The sequence below is a fragment of the Lygodium microphyllum genome, chromosome 7 (genome assembly GCF_053477565.2).
Source record: "Lygodium microphyllum isolate KBCC chromosome 7, Lygodium_microphyllum_v1.1.10, whole genome shotgun sequence".
Taxonomy (NCBI): domain Eukaryota; kingdom Viridiplantae; phylum Streptophyta; class Polypodiopsida; order Schizaeales; family Lygodiaceae; genus Lygodium; species Lygodium microphyllum.
The window spans coordinates 91,984,443-91,994,741 of NC_141141.1; the positions used below are offsets into that span (position 1 = coordinate 91,984,443).

The 10,299-nt window shown below is 42.9% G+C and overlaps 1 pseudogene; it reads left to right on the top strand.

The window, feature by feature from the left end:
* The first annotated feature begins 8,823 nt into the window (after window positions 1-8,823).
* On the top strand, window positions 8,824-9,546 carry LOC148033699 (uncharacterized; annotated as a pseudogene).
* Window positions 9,547-10,299: the final 753 nt, after the last annotated feature.

A 10,299-nucleotide genomic window follows, 5' to 3' on the forward strand; every position in this document is an offset into this window, starting at 1 on the left:
TGCCTAGCATAAATTCTTTAGTCTAGGGTAATTATAAAAGGTGGATGTGCAACATGTGTAGCATCTTTTTGCCATTTTACAAACATTACTTGTTTGAGGTCTCAACCTCCCACCATCTAAGAGGGTGAATACTCTTGGCCACCATAGATTGGGGTGCATACCTTGCTTGCAGCCTCTCATCATTTGATTCTCAACCAATATTGGTAATACCATTTCTTGCCAAACCACCTTGGCTATGGCTTGTTGGCATTTTATGTCTATTTCTTGTATTTTCAATTTAAAAGCTTGCTGTGGAATTTAGCTTTATTACATTGGTATCAGAACATGGATTTTGATCCATGGGAAGAGTCATTTTCATGGTGAATCTGGTTATAGTTTAGGCACAAAGTAACTGGAGGACAATAATTAGTTATAGGATTTGATTCAGTTAAAACCGTGACTAGTTAAGGTATCTGCAGTAAATCGTGACTAAATTTGATGGTCTTGAAGAATGTCTAAAGAAACAATAGAGGATTCATGGCCATTTTGGTGGTACGTGCTCAATTTTGGGCCATTTTGAAGGATCATGGACTTAACTAAAGCCTAAACAGGGTTTGGAGAGGTTAAACCATGGTTACTTTTTGGAATAAGCTTCTCTTTCCTCTTTCCAAGCTTCTTACTGAAAACTACTAAGGAGATCTTTGCTCATTTCTCTTTGCCATGATCATCTCTCTTCAAGCCACCTACTGGAGTTGATTCTTGAGGCCCTGAGCAACAAATGGACTATCTATTTGAAGGATCTTCAGCAAGATAATGATCACGTGGAGAAGAAGAAGTTCTTGGACAATTTGCGCCATTTTTTTGGTGCTCCTTACTGGTTGGTTATTCAGCAATCTCCTTCATCACTGAGCTTCTCCTTCATTTGATGGATCATTGGCATCACTGACATGAAGTACCTACACTTTATTGCTTGATCTTTCACTCTCCTTCAGCCCTGAAGCTTTCTTCACAACCCTAGCTATGGCAGATTTCAAGACAATAGTGATTTTCTTTGAATTTCTTCAAAGAATCAAAGGGCTTTTACTCTAACAAGTATCATGGAGCTTCCTCAACACTCAAGGGATCGACGTTGAAGCCTTCTTGGATGTGAAGCTTCAAAATATGGTGGCTATGGAGTCAAAACAGGGTAGCAAGCTTCAAGAATCCAATTCTTGGATTATCTTCTTCAATTTCATGGGGCTTTTGTTGTCTACAACCCCGGGAAGGTTCAATTGAAGGTATTCTTCAACGATTTGGTTTACATTGAAGGAATTCTTAAAGTTTGAAAGCATTTTCAGTCCTTGTACATGGCTATGGCTTCCTGGCATTTTATGTCTATTTCTTGTATTTTCAGTTTAAAAGCTTGCTGTGGAATTTAGCTTTATTACATTACCTCCCATGGATGAAGATGGTCTTATCATTTATGAGCTTGAAAAGGTTATTGGCAAAAGAGAAAAGGTTTTAAGGAACCGTTCGCTGCTGGAGTACCTTATTAAATGGAGAGGTTTGCCCATGGAGGAATCTACTTGGAAACCATCATCATACCTTGATTATTTTCCATGGCTTTTGCAAGAAACAGAGTAATATCTGAACAAGACAACTTGCTGTATTAAATTTCTGTCATAAAAATAATTGCTCTATGGTCATCAAAATTGGATTTTTATGGCATGGCTAGATACTAGGGATTGTCATCTACATTTCTATAGCTCATCCATGATGATTGGACATTCCTTCTTCAAGTTATGGCCATTCTTGTGCAGCAACTTGTTTTGGTTTCCAGCAATATATTCAAATTTCATACCTATACTTCATTGATATATGAGATCTTCTTCAGCTTGGAGTTTCATTCAACATGGATTCATCACTTACAAGCTATTCTTGTAATCTTTCTTCATCAATTGTCCCAATTTCAGCTTTAAGGACAAAGCTCTTTTAAGTCGGGATGGCTTGTAATAAAGCATAAATGCCTTAGTCTAGGGTAAGTATAAAAGGTGGAGGTGTAACATGTGTAGCATCTTTTTGCCATTTTACAAACATTACTTGTTTGATGTCTCAACCTCCCACCATTTAAGAGGGTGAATACTCCGATTGGATGATTTGATCGGATGGGATTGGTCCGACTCAGATTTTGGTCCAATTGGGAAAGGTCATCCGATTGGATGGGTGGGTGTCCCAATCGAACATTTGGTCTAATCAAACCAAAGGGCTTGGTCCTCTGACTGTCAAAGTGTGTCCGACTGGATGGCTAGTCCGATCGAACCCGGGGTGACAGTCCGACTCCTGAAGTCGGATGGCCTGATTCTCCTAGCAGACCATCTGGACTCTAAGAGTTGGACCAAGACACAGTGGTCGACTGCGAACTCGATGGCGCATTGCGATGTGTCTTGGCCAATTTCTCCACACAGTAGTTGTGGTTGCCTACAAGACTTTCCAGATTGAGAAAATACACAGCAAGGAAAGTTTGTATCTACCTGGGGTGGTCAAAAAACTCTAAATCAACGGGCGTGATCTCTTCTTTGACGTGCAACCCTTTCTCTCTCTCAAGCTCTCTCTTTCACTCCCAGTGTGCAGAAATGAGCTCTTTCCCCCTATCCTTGGGGTTTTAGGATCCTGCCTTACTCAGCCCTTACCTCCCAACTCACCCTCCTTAGTCATTAGGCTTGGAAGCCTATCTTTTTCCCGCTCTTTCCTGGTTATGCCCTGTTTACAACAGCAAAACCCTACTGTTTTCTCACAATCATTTAGTCCTATACTCCCTTAATGCAAATAAAAATCACAAGACAATGGTTGGGTTGAATGATCCTACTCATCTACACATCAAAAACCCAAAATACTTACTTGTTTAGTAGATTAAAATGCCTAAATCTTCTATCTACCTCAAGCACCGGTTAGGGGATGAAACCCTACTTCCATGCTCGATTCAAAGCACCCGGCACTCAAGGCTTGAATCCGTTGGTCCCAACAATGAAACCAAAATGAAGGGAGCCCTCCCACTCAACCCCCAAGACCTATGGACCACTTATTGGTCAAGCATTTCAAGCCGAGTGGCCATGGCTACCTCTCACATAACCAACACGCTCTCCCTACCTATGGGGTGTAGTGAGCTTACCTTGATGCTCGATCAAGTACCTTCCTCTTTCTCACACACCGATAGCTCCACGATCTTTGATGCAAGCTCGAGCAACCTCAATCCCTCTCCGTCAAGCTCCATCCTCCATAGCCACGTGCAAGATGAGAACCGAAATGAAGGGAGCTCTCCTACTCAACCCTTGAGACCTAGGGACCGCTTATGGTCAAGCATTTCAAGCCGAGCGGCCATGGCTACTTCTCACATAGCCGATGCGCTCTCCCTACCTATGGGGTGTAGTAAGCTTACCTTGATGCTCGATTGAGTACCCTCCTCTTTCTCGCACACTGATAACTCCACGATCCTTAATGCAAGCTTGAGCAACCTCAATCCCTCTCCGTCAAGCTCCATTCTCCATAGCCGCGTGAGACAAGAGAAGAGAAGAGAAGAGAAGAAGATGAAAAGAGGAGATGGGGAGCTTCTTCTCCTCGATCCCTCACTCTCACAAACTCACTCACTCACTCCCTCACTCAAGTGCACATAAGAAGACAAGAAGAAGAGAAGAAGAAGAAGAAGATTTTTGCCACACACTAAAAATGAGCTCTCATTCACTTTTTGAACTTTATATACAAAACCCTAAATCCCTTTTGGGTGGTCATCCCCTTATCCCCCTTTTCTTACATGGCCGGCCATGACCTAAGCCCTTTTTCCCATTGTCCTCCTCTCTTCCTAGCTTAGTCCTACAACCCGTTCATGGTTACAAATTGCACAGGAGGGAGCTTGGTGCTCTTTTACAAAGGTTTTGGATGTGCCTTTATATTCAAAGGTGTGCCTTCTTGTAGTTTCCATGGTTGCGCCTTGTACTCCTGGTGGTTGTTCCCATGCTTTTAGATTTCTTCAGTGCCCACTCTCTTGTAGGGTGCTTTTTCATTTTTTCCACCTTGCGCTTTTCCTTAAATTGGATTACTGGATCTATTCCTTATATGATCTAGTATACATCCCTTCTCTACCCTTTGCTTCGGAAGGATAGTTTTCATTGGCACCAAATGCAATGCCTAAAGTGCCTAATTCATGATCTATCTTTGCTCCAATATCTATTAGCAAACCACTTATTATTTACATTAATGCCAATTATCTCAGTTGGGCCAGCGTCCTTTGTGAACAACAAGAACATGGTCGAGAATAACTCTACAAATTTATAAGTGGCACTTTTTGGAGCACCAATATAACTATCTGTCATCCCATCGAGAAATTCTTGATATTAAAAAAATCTAACCAAAGTTTTTGGATTTTTGTCGAATTTGTGCCTTTTATTGTCGAGAGTGATCTCAACCATGTAGCCAACTATCTAAAGGGAACACTACAAGGATTTCAACCTATAGCGATGGCGGGTAGCAACGCATGTATCGGCGTCACTATTTTTCGTCGCGCCCCACAGGGAAAAAAAACAGGCTGAAATCGACTGCTGGTTTATTTCGCATATTTGCGTCTACTATTTTGAGAGCGAGAGCGAGAGAGAGAGAGCGACCGTCGTGAGAGAGGGAGAGGAAGAAGGCTTGCCGCCACCACTGCCGTCATTCGTGAAGGAGAGGAGGAGCCTTCATCGCGAAGAGGAGCCGCCAAACCCTCACCATATCTCATCGGTGAGTCTATTCTCTCCTTCTTTTGCTTGTTTAGGATTTAATTCTCTTTTTCTTTTGCTTGTTTAGGAGAGGAAATGAAAGAGAAAGAGAAAGAGAGGGAGAGGGAGAGGGAGGGAGAGAAAGAGAAAGAGAGAGGGAGAGAAAGAGAAAGAGAGGGAGAGGAAGGGGGAGGAAATGAGAGAGGGAGAGAAAGAGAAAGAGAGGGAGAGGGAGAGGGAGAGGGAGTGCGTTCTCTCTCTCCCTCTCCCTTTTGCTTTTATAATTTGTGTATATATATTGAGAGAGGGAGAGGAAATGAGAGAGAAAGAGAGGGAGAGGGAGAGGGAGGGGGAGGGAGAGGGAGAGGGAGAAAATAGAAGAGGGAGGGGGATGAAATGAGAGAACGAGAGAGAGGGAGAGAAAGAGAAAGAGAGCGAGAGGGAAGGGGGAGGAAACGAGAGAGGGAGAGAAAGAGAAAGAGAGGAAGAGGGAGAGGGATGGGGAGGAAATGAGAGAGGGAGAGGGAGCGAGAGTGCATTCTCTCTCTCCCTCTCCCTTTTGCTTTTATAATTTGTATATATATATTGAGAGAGGGAGAGGAAATGAGAGAGAAAGAGAGGGAGAGGGAGGAAATGGGGGAGGGAGGGAGAGGGAGAGGAAGGGAGAGTGAGAGGGAGGAAATGGAAGAGGGAGGGGGATGAAATGAGAGAACGAGAGAGAGGGAGAGTGTATTCTCTCTCTTATTTATTTAATTTTTGTATAATTTGTATATAATGTGAGAAGGAGAAGAAATGAGGGAGAGGGAGAGGAAAAAAGAGAGTGAAATTAAAGAGAGGGAGAGGGAGGAAACGGGAGAGGGAGGGGGAGGAAATGAGAGAGAAAGAGAGGAAGAGAGAGAGGGAATGAGAGAGGGAGAGTGTATTCTCTCTCTTATTTATTTATTTATTATATAATTTGTATGTAATGAGAGAGGGAGAAGAAATGAGGGAGAGGGAGAGGGAGAAAGAGAGGGAAATTAAAGAGAGAGAGAGGGAGGGGGAGAGGAAATGAGAGAGGGAGAGGAGAGAGAAAAAAGGAGAGAATGAGAGGAGAGAGAAAAAGAGATAAGATGTTAAACATAATAGGCAAATAGAGCAAGAGAGGGTATGGGTGAGGGTGAGGGCGAGGGAGGGAGAGGAAATGAGAGAGGGAGAGGAAGAGAGAAAAAAATGAGAGAGGGAGAGGAGAGAGAAAAATAGAAAAATTTATTAAAAATAATAGAGAGAGAAAAAGAGAGGGTCAGGGTGAAGAAGGGATAGGAAATGAGAGAGGGAGAGAAAGAGAGAAAGGTAAATGAGAGAGGGAGAGGAGAGAGAAGAAAAAATGAGAGAGAGAGAGAGGAGAGAGAAAAAGAGAGAAGGTAGCATTAAACCTAATAGGGAAAGAGAAATAGAAAGAGAGGGTGAGGGCGAGAGAGGGAGAGGAAGAGAGAAAACGAAATGAGAGAGGGAGAGGAGAGAGAAAAAAATGAGAGAGATGAGAGAGAGGAGAAAGAAAAAGAGAGAAAAACCATTAAACCTAATAGGGAAAGAAAGAAAGAGAGGGTGAGGGCGAGGGAGGGAGAGGAAATGAGAGAGGGAGAGGAGAGAGAAGAAGGAAATGAGAGAGAGAGGAGAGAGAAAAAGAGAGAGGGAGGGAGAGGAATGAGAGGAAGAGGAGAGAGAAAAGGAAATGAGAGAGGGAGAGGAGAGAGAAAAAGGAATGAGAGAGAGAGGAGAGAGAAAAAGAGAGAGGGAGGGAGAGGAATGAGAGGGAGAGTAGAGAGAGAAAAGTAAATGAGAGAGAGAGAGGAGAGAAAAAGAGAAATATCATTATACCTAATAGGGAAAGAGAGAAAGACAGTTGACACTAGTCCAATTGGCATAGGTTGGGTTGTGGGTCAAGATGATGCAGATGGAAACAGGTATGCTATTCGGTTTGGGATGAAAGTCCTAAACGAGAGATAGAGGAGGTATCCGCAAATCAAGAGGGAATTACTGGGAATTGTTACGGCTCTCAAATGTGACAAGGAGTACTTTATTGGAGTCCCAGTTGTGGTAGAGATAGATTGCTTGCCATTGATAGGTATGATTACGAGTTGCTCTACTCCGGATATAGCTATGCTGAGATGGATTGCATACATCAAGTCATCAAATCCAAAATTTAAACACATAGCAGGGAAGGATAATCCAGTGGTGGTAGATATGCTGTCTAGAGCCAGATATGATGATGAGGAGACACTACTTGCAGAAGAGGATGATGCAGAAATTTCAGACGCTATGGTTGATCATGTTTGTCATGTCTATGATATTGTGGCTTTCATAGAAGAACTTTATGTTGGAGATTGGTTGCAGATTTGCAAGTACCTTAGTACATTAAGCAAAAGAGATGAATGGACAGATGAAGAGTTCAAGAAGATCAGAAGAAAAGCCTATGGTTATTTTCTCAAGGACGGATTTCTTTGGAAGCACCCGAAGAAAAGAGGTGGATTACCCTTGCGGGTTGTCTGCAAATAAAGAGACCAAGTTACAAGTGATGAGAGAGTTTCATGAGAGTCCTTGGGCTGGTCATAGAGGAGTGTTGGCTACTTATGAGGAAATCAAGGAGAAATATTGGTGGAAAGGCATGTACAGAGATGTTTCTCACTTTGTAGAGACTTGCAGAGACTGTCAGATGTATTCCGTAGTGCGTCATCGAGATGAGCTTCATTCGACCTATCCGCTATGCATTCATTATAAGTGGGTAGTTGACTTGGTTACTATACCAATGGGTCTATGGCAGATGAGATATATTGTATTGGCTAGAGAGGATATTACCAATCATGTTGAGGGCAGACCTTTGAGAACGAAGACCACTAGTGCAGTGTGTAAGTTCTTATTGGAAGAAATTTTCTGCAGGTATGGCTGTGTGGGTAAGATCACTGCAGATCGCGGTGAATTAGATGCAGATGAAGCTAGGGAGTTTTTCTCTCAACTAGGAATCAAGTTGGCTCTAACCACAGCATACAATCCAGAGGGAAATGGAAAGAGTGAAAGAGGGCATCCACCGATAGTGAAAGCATTAGCCAAAGCATGTAGAGGATGGATTGGAGAATGGCCGAGATTTCTACCATTTGCTTTGTGGGCTGATCGTATGACTCACAGTGTTACCACAGGATATATGCCCGCAGAGTTGATGTATGGTCAGAAACTCGTTATGCCGACTGAGACTTGTGCTTTGACTTGGCCAGTTTTACCTTGGCAAGAGGATTTGACAAGAGAGGAGCTCTTAGCTCTTCGGATCCGGCAATTGGAGAGAAGACCAGAGGATATTCAGCTAGCTATTGACAGGTTGAAGGTTGCTAGACTTAAAAATAAGGACAGGTTTGACAGCAGGCATCGCTTGCGGCCTAGAGCAATAGAAGAGGGAGACTGGGTATTAGTCTTTGATAGCAGCCTTGAAAATCAGCATACTGCACTTCGGAAGATGGTGAAAAGATGGTTTGGGCCGTACAGACATGTCTTTGACAATGCAACATATGAGTTGACAGAATTGGATGGGACAGTGCTTAGAGTGCCCATTGTAGGAAAAAGAATCAAGATTTTCAAGAAAAGAGATGACGAGGATTATGCATTGGAAGAATTTGCAAGAGAAGAGCAATGAGAAGAAACTCCAGTAGCAGAGACAGATGATATGACAGATAACCTTGTTGATATACCGGAAATACACAATGAAGAGATTGATCTATTCATGGATCTTGACGATAATGATCATGGGTAGTTGGCCCATTCGGAGGATGCACAGGATTAGAGGGGGTGGATGTCGTGTTGCTGCGCATCCGAGGTGTGGAATCCACCAAAAAATTGTGTGTGTGACATTTGTTACTTTGTATATATTTAGACATTGTGCTTTGCTCTGCCTGAACGTTTTGCCTTCAGTTGGTTCATGTTCAATTTCACAGAAGAGACAAGTGCTGTTTGGGAGTGAATCTGATATTTGTTACAAACAATTTAGAAGGAGAATGGGCTATAAAATATGTGCCGTTGGACAAAGTCACAACTAAGAGGGTGAGGAGGATGCTACGAACATTCATTTTATGGTATTGAAAGCCATAGGTGCATGGAGACAACACCAAGTTTGGCTTGTGCAAATAAATGTATCTTTTGTTGGAGACATCATACCAACCCTACAAGAAAGGTGTTTTCTCGGAATGAACTGGAATTGATTGCTACGCTCTCCAAAGAACATGATGCACTTGCTTTCGTAGATGAGGTGTATTACAAGCTAACTTTTGGTGCAGATCATATATATATATAGCTTCCTTAGATGGAATGTATGACAGGACCGTGAGCATGAACTCTTTAGGGAAGACATTCTCCTTGACTGGCTGGAAGATTGGGTGGGTTGTTGTACCATCTAACTTAACTTGGGGACTCAGACAAGCACATGCATATCTTACATTTGCAACTGCTACACCCTTTCAATGGGCAGCAGCTGCTGCCCTCAATGCGCCTGACAGCTTCTACGAGGACCTCATTCGAGATTACACGGTCAAGAAAGACATCTTAGTCAAGGGTCTAACTGAGGTTGGGTTCAAGGTGTTTGAGCCACAAGGCACCTACTTTGTCATGGCAGACACCACACCCTTTGGCTTTGAGACAGATGTGGACTTTTGCAAGTATTTGATTGAGGAAGTGGGTGTGGTGGCGATTCCACCCAGTGTGTTTTATTTGAAATCCAAGGATGGTCAGAACCTTGTGCGCTTTTCGTTTTTCTAAGGATGAAGATACCATCAGGAAAGCAGGAGATCCCAACTATCAAAGAAGAGAAAAAAGATCATGAGGCTTTCGACTTGCTTTTTGATTCATGTGGGAGGAAGAGCAACTGCCAAGGGGGAGCTTATGATCGGGCGGACCAACATGGAAAACTAGAGACCGAGACCCAGAAAGATACCCTTTGACTCTCTACCTGTGGGAATTGTGGGCTTGGAGATGCTTTTCGATGCAGTACCTATCCATACAAAGGCATGCCCCCTTTCAAGCTTGGGGAGAAGGTTACACTATCAGGATCATTGTTAACTGCAAATGTATGATGTCAACAAGCTTTGGTTTCAGCAATTGTCACTGGGGGTCCTCATCCTCTAAGCTCAAAGGGAGATAGAAGACACTTTCATTGCAGATTTAGCTGTTGGTCTAGCAACATGTCAAATCAAGACTGGTGCTCCATGCAGAGATGAGAGGCTTGCCAAATACAATCAGAATGCGCTTCTTTTGAAGGTGAACCAAATCGGTTCAGTAAACTGAGAGCATTGAGGTAGTGAAGATGGCCAAGAAAGCAGGTTGGGGAGTTATGACCAGTCACAGAAGTGGGGAGAATTTATTTCGAGGCCTCATGCTTCTGAACTATGCAGGACTATGAATAGAAAGGGTCTAACACAGGATGATCCATTGATCCGTCTATTATCACCGATATTTCTTGTTGTAGAGTATCTTTTGCAGAGGCGTCGTGTGGCAGATTTTCTGTTTAACAGATTTAGACAAAAAGAGAATATCAGAAAGATCTTAGAGGAGCAGGCATATAGAAACAAAACATCTG